The sequence below is a fragment of the Medicago sativa genome, chromosome 5, assembly GCF_051527215.1.
Source record: "Medicago sativa cultivar Bolivia chromosome 5, Bolivia_mono, whole genome shotgun sequence".
NCBI lineage: Eukaryota > Viridiplantae > Streptophyta > Magnoliopsida > Fabales > Fabaceae > Medicago > Medicago sativa.
The window spans coordinates 65,906,880-65,920,294 of NC_140753.1; the positions used below are offsets into that span (position 1 = coordinate 65,906,880).

At 38.5% G+C, this 13,415-nt stretch overlaps 1 long non-coding RNA gene across 1 annotated transcript; it reads right to left on the reverse strand.

The window, feature by feature from the left end:
• Positions 1-11,177: 11,177 nt before the first annotated feature.
• LOC146924108 (uncharacterized) lies at positions 11,178-13,144 on the reverse strand. The gene is made up of 2 exons (XR_015010955.1): positions 12,838-13,144; positions 11,178-11,430 (listed from the first exon to the last, which is right to left on the reverse strand). It is a non-coding gene; the product is annotated as an uncharacterized LOC146924108 (long non-coding RNA).
• Between the last annotated feature and the right edge of the window lie 271 nt (positions 13,145-13,415).

A 13,415-nucleotide genomic window follows, 5' to 3' on the forward strand; every position in this document is an offset into this window, starting at 1 on the left:
GCACATTCGGTGTAAGATCTGGGAAATTACTAGGCTTCATTGTCAGCCAAAGAGGCATCGAGGTTGATCCTGATAAGGTCCGAGCCATCAGGGAAATGCCGGCCCCTCAAACTGAGAAGCAAGTCAGAGGTTTCCTCGGACGCCTGAATTATATTTCAAGATTCACATCTCACATGACTACTACTTGTGGTCCAATTTTCAAATTGCTCAGAAAGAATCAGCCTGTTGTATGGAATGATGAATGTCAGGAAGCTTTTGATAGCATTAAAGAATACCTGTTGGAACCACCTATCCTTGTCCCACAAGTGGAAGGAAGGCCTTTGATTATGTATCTGTCAGTGTTAGATGATTCAGTGGGTTGTGTTCTCGGTCAACAAGATGAGACTGGTAAGAAAGAGCATGCTATCTACTATCTGAGCAAGAAGTTCACCGACTGTGAGACTCGGTATACAATGCTTGAAAAGACCTGTTGTGCTTTAGCTTGGGCTGCCAAACGCCTGCGTCATTATATGGTGAATCATACAACTTGGTTGATATCCCGAATGGATCCAATCAAGTACATCTTCGAGAAGCCTGCTGTTACTGGAAAGATTGCACGTTGGCAAATGTTGTTGTCCGAATATGATATTGTGTACAAAGCTCAGAAAGCAATCAAAGGAAGTGTCCTTGCTGAGCATCTTGCTTGTCAACCTCTTGATGATTACCAGCCAATTAAGTTTGATTTCCCTGATGAAGAGATCATGTATTTAAAGGCAAAAGACTGTGAGGAACCACTGATCAATGAAGGGCCGGATCCCAATAGCAAATGGGGATTGGTGTTTGATGGTGCTGTTAATGCTTATGGTAAAGGAATTGGAGCCATCATTGTAACACCGCAGGGGCACCACATTCCTTTCACCGCTCGAATAACTTTTGAATGCACAAACAACATAGCTGAGTATGAAGCATGCATCTTGGGCATTGAAGAAGCCCTTGACCTGAGAATCAAACACCTTGACATCTATGGAGATTCTGCACTTGTTATTAATCAGATAAAGGGTGAATGGGAGACTCATCATGAGAAGCTGATCCCTTATCGTGACTATGCAAGACGTTTGTTGACATACTTTACAAAGGTTGAGCTGCACCATATCCCTCGGGATGAAAATCAGATGGCTGATGCTTTTGCTACTTTGTCTTCCATGTTTCGTGTCAATCACTGGAATGATGTGCCTGTAATCAAAGTACAACGTCTTGATAGACCCGCTCATGTGTTTACCATTGAAAATATGCCAGATCAAGCCGACGAAGATGTGAATGATAAAAGGCCTTGGTATTACAACATCAAACAATTCTTGCAGAATCGCGAATATCCACCTGGTGCTTCCAACAGAGATAAAAAGACCTTGAGAAGATGGGCTAGCAAATTCCTTCTGGACGGAGAAATCCTATACAAGAGGAATTATGACATGGTCTTGTTAAGGTGTGTTGACAAACAAGAAGCTATGAAATTGATGCATGATGTAGATGACGGTACCTTTGGGACCCACGCTTCGGGTCACACCATGTCAAGAAAGCTGTTAAGAGCCGGCTACTACTGGATAACTATGGAGCGTGACTGCCACAAACATGCTAAGAGATGCCACAAATGTCAAATTTATGCTGACAAGATTCATATGCCTCCACATGCTCTCAATGTTATATCTTCCTCATGGCCTTTCTCTATGTGGGGTATTGACATGATCGGAAGAATTGAACCGAAGGCTTCCAATGGACATCGTTTCATTATAGTGGGAATTGACTATTTCACCAAGTGGGTTGAAGCTGCCTCCTATGCCAATGTGACCAAGCAAGTGGTTGTCAAGTTTATCAAGAATAACATCATCTGTCGATATGGTGTTCCCAACAAGATCATCACTGACAATGGTTCCAATCTGAACAATAGTATGATGCAAGCTTTATGTGAAGAATTCAAAATTGAACATCACAACTCTTCTCCTTATAGACCTCAGATGAATGGTGCAGTTGAGGCCGCTAACAAGAACATCAAGAAAATTGTTCAGAAGATGGTCACTACTTACAAAGACTGGCATGAAATGCTACCTTTTGCCTTGCATGGTTACCGTACTACAGTGCGCAGTTCAACCGGGGCAACTCCTTTCTCTTTGGTATATGGTATGGAAGCAGTTCTCCCTCTGGAAGTGGAGATCCCGTCTCTTCGAGTGATCATGGAAGCAAAACTAACTGAGGCTGAATGGTGTCAAAGTCGGTATGATCAGTTGAATTTGATTGAAGAGAAACGTATGGATGCCATGACTCATGGACAGTTGTATCAAGTGCGGATGAAGAATGCTTTTGACAAGAAAGTCCGACCTCGAGAATTCAAGGAAGGCGAACTTGTATTGAAAAGAAGGATAAGTCAGCAACCCGACCCAAGGGGCAAGTGGACACCTAACTATGAAGGTCCTTATGTTGTCAAGAAGGCTTTCTCTGGTGGTGCTTTGATTCTTACACACATGGATGGTGTTGAACTCCCAAATCCTGTCAATGCCGATATAGTCAAGAAATACTTTGTCTAGAAAGAAAAGAACAGCGTGGTAGGTCGAAAACCCGAAAGGGCGGCCTAGGCAAAAATGCGCTTCCCGGTGGATCGAAAACCCGAAAGGGCGATCCAGACAAAAGTTAGGGACAAAAAAATGAATATGAAAAAGCTCGCTGAGATTGTACGCAACTCAGGCAAGAAGGAGCGCCTCGATGAGCCGAAAACCCGAAAGGGCGGTTCATGCAAAAAAGAGGTTGATAAAAGACAAGTAACTATATCTGGCAAATCACCATCACCCCTTGGGGCATCTGCAACTGTCAATGATTTTCTTCATCAGAAGCTTCAGTACTTGTGAATTCAAAATTTCTATGAAATGTAGCGGTCATCGTGTTCAATGTATCACCAACCAATAAAAATTACCATTTTCCAAGCTTTGTAAATCCGTGAAGCCATGCCTTTGGCTGACTTTCACTCTTCTACATCAATTTGAGCCTGTGCTTTTGTTTGAAACTCCACTTTTCTTTCTACTTTCAATGCTATATACAAAATATTTCCTTTCTATTTGATAATGTCAATGTTTGAAACAAACATCTGTGAAAATTGAAAAATCTTTTTCTGTCTATTTTGAAAGCAAACCTGAGCAACAGGGTATATTTCAATGAAACATGCATGAATGAATGAGTGTCAATGTCTATTTCAATACATGTTACAAGCAGGTTACTCCCCAGGATAATTTGTGGTCAATGGCAAGAATGAAAAAACAGAATGAAAATGAAAAAATGGAAAAATGAAAAAATACAAGTAAAAAGCTCGCTAAGTTGAAAACCCGAAAGGGCGGCTTAGGCAAAAATGAGCACCCCGCTGATTGACAACCTATGAAGGCAATTCAGGCAAAAATGGGGCAATGAAAAGAATATTATTCCCCGGTGAATCGAAAACCCGATAGGGCGGTTCAGGCAAAAATGGGGTTTGAAAATGAAAAATGAAAGAATGAAACATTGAAAAGCATTGACCACAGATACGAACATCCAAGGTTTACCCAACACTGACGCGCCTAGCAACGGCGACCTGTATCCAAGAACTTTCCAAGGGTCCCTTCTTTACAAGTTTTATTGCCCTCAGCCATGGTTTTGATACGTCTCTCAACGACGGTCTCTCCAAAGAGGTTTTTTCCCCTGTGAATATGTTGCAGCACGAGCTACTACGTGCCCAACCTTCCAATGTCTTGTCTATCTCTGTGAAACTTCCTTGTCAAAATTACAAACCAATCATGCATTTCAAGCATTCATACATGCATAATCATGCATTTTATGTGCTCATACATTCAATAATCTTGTTATACCATACATACATGTTGCATATCCAAGTCTCAACTGTCAGGTTCAATTCAATTTCCAATTTCAATCCAATTTCAATTCCAACTCAATCCAAATTTCAACTGTCAAACTCAATTTCAATTTCAATTTCAATTCCAACTGTCAAATTCAATTCAATTTCAACTGTCAAATTCGAAGCAATCTCAATTTCAATTCAATGACAAATTCGAAGCAATCTCAATTTCAATCCAATGTCAATTCGAAGCAATTTCCAATCTCAATTTCAATTCAATCCAAATTCGAAGCAATCTCAATTTCAATTTCAATGTCAATCTCCAATTTCAATCCAATCTCAATGTCAATGTCAATGTCAATTTTCAATTCAATTCCAATATCCAATCCAATTCAATTTCAATTCTCAATTCAATGTCTACGTCTCTGCTCATTCTCAATTCTCAATCTCTCTTGCAATGTCAACTTTCAATTCAAATCAATGTCAATCCACTCTCAATTTACTCTTGGGCCAACAAAAATGGTCATGTCTATTTTCAAATCAAGTCAATGACAATTTACCCTCAATTGGTATCTTGTTAAACCAGACTTTCATTTTGTATCTTGTTACTGGTCAAGTGCCAGGTTCGATCCAAAAAGAACCACTTGTACCTGCTTATATGCCTATACTTCTGGACAAACGACAAGTTCGATCCAGAGAACAGTTTGCACCCAGCTTATGCTTTGTTATCGGTCAAACGGCGAGTTCGATCTAAAGAACAGTTTGCACCTACCCACATGATGCGGTAATAATCCAACGGCAAGTTCGATCCAAAGAACAATGTGTCTCTACCCTTCTGTCTATACCTCCAGCCAAACAGCCAGTTCGATTCAAAGAACAGTTTGTGCCTGTCTATCTGTTTGTATCTTCAATCAAGTGTCAAGTTCGATCCAAAGAATAGCTTGTATCTGCCTATATGTCTATGTTTCCGGTCAAGTGCCAAGTTCGATCCCAAGAACAGCTTGCACCTATCTCTTGTTTTGTATTCCTTGGTCAAGTGGCTAGTTCGACCCAAAGAACAGCTTGTACCCTATTTTCTATCCCCTGGCTTGTCTACCTTGTCAATGTCCGCCTGAATCCCCAGTGACATGACATGTTCCATAGGCTCCAGTTGTTTGTCTTGCATTCATAATCAAAGTATTGCATAGCATTCATATTGTTGAAAATTTGAAAACGTATTTTTATGTCCAAAAGCAGTGCAAATGTTAATATTTAAGTATCTTCGTCCCGTCAACTCTAAGACTTCGTCTCTTGACTCTCCGGACAAAGAAACTTAAATAGGGGCAGCTGTTATACCCTAATTTTGGACCTAAAAATACTGGTTCAATTCTTCTTTTCTTGCATTATAAGTCATTTGAACTGTCTCTGATCAATTACATCTTTCTCTGCATTTTATTTCAATGTTATTTGCAAAATTCACATAGAAGGGTATTTTAGTCATTTCCTGCATTCAACTCATTTTAATCCTTGAAAATTGTTTGAGTCTTTTAATTTGGTTAGTATAAGTCCATGTTTCAATCTCATGTCAAAATTCATTTCAAAAAATCAGTTGAGTCATTTTTTAGTCAGTTTAGCCCCTAGGGGCATTTTAGTCATTTCCTATGTCAAAATTTCTTTCAGACTTTTTAAAAATTCGTTTGAGTCCTTTCATTTGGTTAGAATAAGTCTCTGTTTCATTCTATGTCAAAATCCATTTCAAGAATTGCATTTGAAGTCATCTTGAGTCAGTTATGCCCCTAGGGGCACTTTAGTCTTTTCATGTGTCAAAGCTCTGTTTAAACCCTTAAAATTGTCTCTGAGTCTTTTAATTTTGTTTGTATAAGTTCTTGCTTTAATTTCTTGTTAAAAATCCATTTTTAAAATTTGTATCTGAGTCATTTTCAGTCGTTTTTAGCCCCAGGGGCATTTTGGTCATTTCACATGAAATTTTGGCAGAGAGAGGTTACTTTAAAGTACCTCATTTAGGCCATTGGTTCGTTTTAGTCCGTTTTGTCAATTTTTAATCGTTTCACTTTACGTTATTTTCCGGTTACCAATTTTAATTCATTTTATTTTTAATTTTCATTTTTAAGTCTTTTTTGTTAAAAATTGCAGTTTAATCCATTTAGTTTAGTTAATTGCATTTTAGTCCATTTTTGTCCAAGTCATAGTCCAGTGCCACGTGTCAGGTCCTAATTTGTCCAAGAGTTAGTTATGCCACATGTCATGTTCATATTGGTCCAGGCAGTTACACATCAGCTATAAAAGCTGACTCAATGGTCAAAGTCAAGGGTACCATTCATTTCTTTACACATCATCAGAAACAGAATCTTCATTCTCTCTCCATCACAAAATCGATCAAAAATCCCAAAAACCCAGAAAATCACATGAACACCATGAATGTTCATCCACCTTCAAACCCTAACCGAATTTCTTGAACTCAAATCAACATCAATTCTTCAAATTCGTATCAGTTTCATCACAAACAGACCAAATTCGTCAACAAGTTCACAAGATCATTTCGAATTTCAGAGATTCTCAGATTCCATAGGGAATCATCATCATCGAATCTTCGTCTCTTTCCTGCAATTCGAGCCGCAAGGTGATCACAAGAAAGAGCGTGAGAGAGAAGAGAAGAAGACAGATCGAATTCGAAACTGAATTAGAGAAGAAGAAGATCGAAGAAACTAGCACAGAATCACAGCAAAATCTGAAACCCTAGGGTTTCAAATCAAGAACCGAAGCATCAACGTAAAGGCACAAAGAAAAGAAGCGGACCAAGAATCAAACGGTTCACAGAAGTCAAAGGAAGAAGAACCTCCGAAGAAGTTCATCCTCTCTTTCGTTCAGGTACCAAATCTTCCTTCCCGTCCTTTCTTCGTTTTTTCCTTCGCAAATCATAGTGGCTTATTTCATATCCATGCTGTTTCTTCGCAAATCAACGTAGATAGGAGGTTTTAGGAGATCTTTTTCCAAAACATCGTTTAAAAAGAGTTTAAGAACAAAATAACATCAACGCCGTGCTTAGCTTTTCTCCGATCTACGTTGATTCGCAAGCCTTTTGCAAAAATTAGCTTCAGAATCGAAGAGAGGAGGTCATGAGCGTCAAGAGAGTGTAATTAGGTTTCCGTTTGGGGCTCCGACGTGGCGGCGCCACCACCGGCCACCGCGTCGGAGAATTGGAGAAGATGACCGGCGTTAGGTCGGAGAAGAGAGAGTCTGCAGACTCTCTCTCTCTAGGAACATTGTAGAGAGAGAAACAAGTGAGAGTTGTGAGGGTTTTCTTCATGTTTCTGCTTATATATGACATGCCTGATCCTGTGTGCGTGTGTGCTCCGTTTATTATGTTCCTCTTTTGCTTAAGCCGTTAGATCTTTGATCTGACGGCTACTGTGAACCCTGCCATGGCTTGATGTGTTGACCTGTGTGCTGGCGCATGTTTGAGCGTTGGATCTTGGATCCAATCCAATTGGATCGATCCAACGATCCTTGTGCCTTCAGCAGATCCGTCTCCACCTTGGGCTTGGGCCTATTCTGTGCAGATCCTGCGTTTTTCTATGATTTTTGCTATTTTCCTACACTTTCTTACTTACTGCACCTCTGTATATGCTCAAAATTACTTGGAAATTTCTACAAATTTTTGTGTATATTCTTGATGATTTTTTGTGATGTTTATGAGCAATTTTTTACTGAAAATGTTGATAAAAAATATTCTTGTACTTTCTTGCATTATTTCTTGATTTTATGTGGAAATTCTCATGAAAAATTGTCTAAATTCTATTTCAAATTCTTGATATGTTGATGATATATGTTGATTGATTTTGTGAATATTTTGCTACTATTTGTATATAATTTTGCTGCATGTGTGTGATTTTTACTTGTTTACTTGCTTTACAAGTTACCTTTGTGTATAAATAAATGCAAAAATATCTAGATTTACTTTGTAAATGTTGGGATCATCATGTTGCCTTAATTCTCGTATTGAAACCTGATTCTAAATCTTGAAAGATTACATTGAAATATGAGAATTGTAGGTTGCATGATTCTTGCATTTTATGAGTGGATTTTGGTATAGTTTTGCACTTGTTTAGTTTTATTTTTGTGAAGTTTTCCATGCTTTTATCATGATATTTTGCTTGCTTTATTTTCATTGATATTACCCTATGCTACTAACATTCTCTTGTTTCATGTTTCATACATCATAAGCATACTCTCCACCACCTCTCTCATCTTATTCTTTTACTTTTATTATTGCTTTCAATTCATTTATGTGGGATCAAGTCCCCATAAGGAAGTAGTGTGTATGTAGGTGAAAGATGTAATATGGACTAAGGACTCTAATGATGTACACCGACACATGCACACACTTCACCCTAGGTATATAGCTAGAATATGCATGTTTAGATGTATGTTTAGGATTGTATGTTTAGATGAATGTTTAGGCTTTATACTTAGAAAAATCAATTTCCAAAAAAAAACTTGAACAAACTTCACTCAAATCATTTTGAAAATAAACCTTGGGGTCCAAAACCCCATTGAATTTTCCTTTTATTTTCTTAATCAAATTTCAATGAAAAATAATCATACTTAGACCACATTTTACAAATGACTAATTCAACCTCACAATTTCATAATCTCATGCCTTTAAGGCCTCTCAATCTCCATTCTTCAAAATTCCAATTTTCAAACTTAAAATCAACCAACAAAAACAAAAACATTTTTTGAAGAGAACTACGGTGGATTTGATCCCTTAAAAGGGTACGTAGGCAAGGAACAAAATTCCTTCAATTCAACTAAAATAAAAATCCAAAAACATTCTTCTCCCTCCGATTCTTCACTTAGAACATTCTTAGGTTTAATAAACACTTTCAAAATAGCATTTAAAAATAAAGCGCGCGCGTAGAAAATAAAGACGGTTCCTATAGGATACTATAGTCGTTATGGGTGCCTAACACCTTCCCGTAGCGAAAACAACTCCCGGACCTCGATTCTCAAGGGTTTTGCTTACTTTTTCCCTTCCCAAGAAAAAATGAGATATCACCGGTTTAAAAGGTTCAAACGTAATCAATGTTTGACACCCGAAAACCAAGATAAAACACCTTGCGATCATCAATCCTCAAAGGTAAAGTCTCCACTGTAAGGTTGTCTCTAACTTGCACATCATCACTCTGAATCACATGGGACGGTTCTGGAGCATACTTCCTCAGCTCCGATACATGAAACACATCATGCAAATTCGATAAATGCGGTGGTAAACCAACTCTATAAGCCACCGTGCCAATTCTCTCAGATATCTGATGAGGACCAATAAACTTCGGAGTCAACTTCTTTGACTTCAATGCACGACCAACACCGGTCGTCGGAGTAACCCTCAAGAACACGTGGTCTCGTTCTTGAACTCAAGGTTTTTTTTTCTACGCTTATCATGGTAACTCTCTTGTCGACTCTGCGACGCTTTCATCTCCCCTTGAATCATTTTCACTTTCTCAGTAGTCTGTTGAACAATTTCCGGTCCTAGAACCACACTTTCACCTGTTTCAAACCAACACAACGAAGTCCTACACCTCCGACCATACAAAGCCTCAAAAGGTGCCATTCCAATACTTGAATGATAACTGTTATTATAAGTGAACTCTATCAACGGGAGATGACTATCCCAAATTCCACCTTGCTCAAGTATACATACTCTCAACAAATCTTCGAGGGACTGAATCGTTCTTTCCGACTGACCATCTGTTTGAGGGTGATAAGCCGAACTCAATCTCAATTTAGAGCCTAAAGCCTCTTGCAAACTCTTCCAAAATCTAGAAGTAAATCTTGGATCTCTATCTGACACGATGCTTGAAGGCACACCATGCAACTTCACAATGTCTCGAATATAAATCTCTGCCAACTGAGCCACAGGAAAACTAATATTAATCGGAAGGAAGTGTGCCGACTTCGTCAATCTATCAACGATCACCCAAATAGCGTCATTTCCCTTAGGAGTATTCGGCAAACTCGTCACAAAATCCATGGATATACTATCCCATTTCCATTCTGGTACATCTAACGGTGTCATCAATCCAGCAGGTTTCTGATGTTCTACCTTCGACTTCTGACAATTTAAACAACAATACACAAATTGTGCTACATCATGTTTCAATCCAGACCACCAAACAACTTCTTTAAATCATGATACATCTTCGTAGCTCCCGGATGGATACTCAAGCTACTCCTATGACTCTCTTCAAGAATCATCTTCTCTTTCAGCACTTGCAAGACAATCTTCAAATGTTCTGCATGTTCTTCTTCTGTCTTAGAGTAAATCAAGATATCATCGATGAACACAACCACGAAGCGATCCAAAAATGCATGGAAAATGCGATTCATATATTCCATAAACACACCAGGCGCATTACTAACACCAAAAGGCATCACCTTATATTCATAATGTCCATATCGCGTCCTAAAAGCCGTCTTCTGCATATCTTCATCTTTTACTTTAATCTGGTGATAACCCGACCTTAAATCAATCTTGCTGAACACACGTGCACCCACCAGCTGGTCCATCAAATCATCAATTATAGGAAGTGGATATCTATTTTTTATAGTTACTTTATTCAGTTGTCGATAATCAATACATAACCTCATACTACCATCCTTCTTCTTAACCAACAATACCGGCGCTCCCCAAGGTGAAACACTCAGCCTTATAAACTTTTTATCAAGTAAATCTTCCAACTGTTTCTTCAACTCAGCCAACTCAGAAGCTGACATACGATAAGGTGTCATAGACACAGGCTTCGTTCCCGGAACAAGATCAATAGAAAATTCAACTTCTCTTTCCGGTGGCAGACACTTCCTGATGTGCCGGTAAGATCAAACAACAATCTCTTCAGGAAAACTTCGAGAAATCCTCACACAATTTGCAACTTATCACTCACTACTTGATTCTCAATAGATAGTGACGCCATCAACGAAAACATCAAAATTCCATCGCGTGCTAACTGCTTCAGCTGCTTGGTAGACCAAACTCTGCTCCACTTTCTTCCTCGGCAGAAGAGAAATACACCGACTTACTAAAACAATTAATACGAACATGGTTGTACTCCAACCAGTTCATACCAGGGATTGCACAACAAACAACAAACAACAATTAGGACAACATAATGACAGTACAAAAACTGTCAACTGACACAACGCGACTCAACTACTTGGCCGGACGGACCGACCTGCTCTGATACCAATTGTAACACCCCGTTTTCCCAACATAAAAATTTCATTTAAAATCAGAGTATTTAATTCATAACGGAATGCCACACACTACTTTAACATCTCAAAACAGATAATAATAATTATCCTTCAAATTCAACATCATGAAAAATCTTAAACTGTTGCAGCGGATAATAGTTCAACATTTAAAAGTCTTGGCACGCAGGCCTTATTGAAAAATCTCATAAATTAGTTCATAAAAGAGACACGTAAGGAATAGAAGTAAAAGCAAGCCCCATCCCGTTACGTATCAGAGCACCTAGACACCAACTGAGAGTCCACTCATGAACGCCTCTAATCTTTATTACCTGCACATTACCCACGGTCGAGGCAACATATACGCAGAAGGGGTGAGATTTCATAATCAATACATTAAGCATATAATCCAATAAAATGCATTTAACAACTTAAACATTAATAACATATCAACAATTAACAATTAGCATATTTTTCATTTCATAACAAATACAATCATCAAATATCATTACTAATTTTCATCACAAATCATAATCAACTTAACACTCAACTTGACGACACAACTCATCTTTGACCATGCAACTCTATTAACTCAACAACAACTTGACAACACAACTCATCTTAGACCATGCAACTCTATCAACTCAACAACAACTTTACAACTAAAACATCATGAAACTTCTTGATATGCAAATGCATGTGGTACCAATCAACAACAAAATGAGCACAATAGGCTCCTCAACTTGTGAGCACAAAGGCTGCCGGGCCTAAAGCCCCCAACTTTAATGAGCACAAAGGATGTCGGGCCTAAAGCCCCCAACTTTAATGAGCACAAAGGCTGCCGGGCCTAAAGCCCCCAACTTTAATGAGTATGCAACGAACTCAAACTTCCAACAACTTAGATAACAACATGAACAACTCATACGACTCATAATCATGGACAACTTCTTAAATTCCAACAACATAGACCGACTCATGCAACTTCAAGACACTAACAGTCAATAGCAGGGAACAGCAGCAAGATACAACATTTAATAGCACTTGAATGCGTTAACATCATCTATGGAATGAATTACATCAACATAAGTATCATAAAGCATCATTATAACATTCATGCAACAACACTACTAATCTCAGTCACCTGAACAGACTTCTGGAGCTTATGAAAGTATCCTAAACAGCTCTCTTACTTACTTCTAAGGTCAACTCAAGACTACACGTGCGAAAGGATCGCATCGGGACAATTTTGGGCAACTAACAGCCTAACTCGCAGTGGCGAGTAACTCTGCTCGCAATGGCGAGCAAAGCGTGTATTCTGGGTTCCTAAGTCCTTACTCGCAGTGGCGAGTTATTCTGCTCGCAATGGCAAGCTTACAGGTCACTCGCAGTTGCGAGTTGCATTGCTCGCAGTTGCGAGCTCTAGGTTCTAGCTCGCAGTTGCGAGTGTTCTTGCTCGCAGATGCGAGCGATGAATGTCAGTACGGCCAGAAACCTAAAAATCACAACTTTTCACCTATATTCATGATTCTTTCATCCAAATAGCATCTAATTATCATCTTAAGTAATATCTAGGGTCTGTACACTAATTTTGCATCAATCTAACATCTGTTCATGATTCAATCATCAAAAATTGATCTTAAACCTAATTCCCAATTCTCACCAAAACTTAACCTAATCATGCTAAATTCATCCCATAGAATTATACTCTTAATAATATTGAAAACTAGTCTCACCCTTACCTGAATTGAAGCTTTCACGAGACATACAAAATTTATCGACAACAGCAGGCTCGAGCAAGTTAACACTTCTTTTCCGTTAAACATCACGACTAATAACCAAACCGGCCAAACAACTCTTGCAACAAAATGGCAATTATGATAATGACAACTTCAATGGCACCAAAATATGTAGACGAGAATCGTGAAGGAGAGTTTATGAATATGTGTCCAAAATCAATTGGGATCTTGCACACCCGCGGAAAAGATAAGTAGAAGCTTTGTAACTTATAATTGAGAGATGGGAATCCTTTATGAGTGGGGAGGTGGGCGGCACACAGGTCATCATAAGGAATTAGAAGAGAATCTTAGGTTAAACACATAGCGTAACATATATATACTAGTGAATATGTAAGTAGTGGGCTTTTTAGGTTATTGGTTATACATACACGGTATATAAATTACAAGTGGTTTATATAACAATTCCATTATTTTCTTTTTCCTCTTAAACCACTAAACTCTCTAAATTTAAAACAGCCCCACATCTCAATAATTATTTTATTTTCAAATCTTATTTTATTAAATAATAAAATAAGTCACCC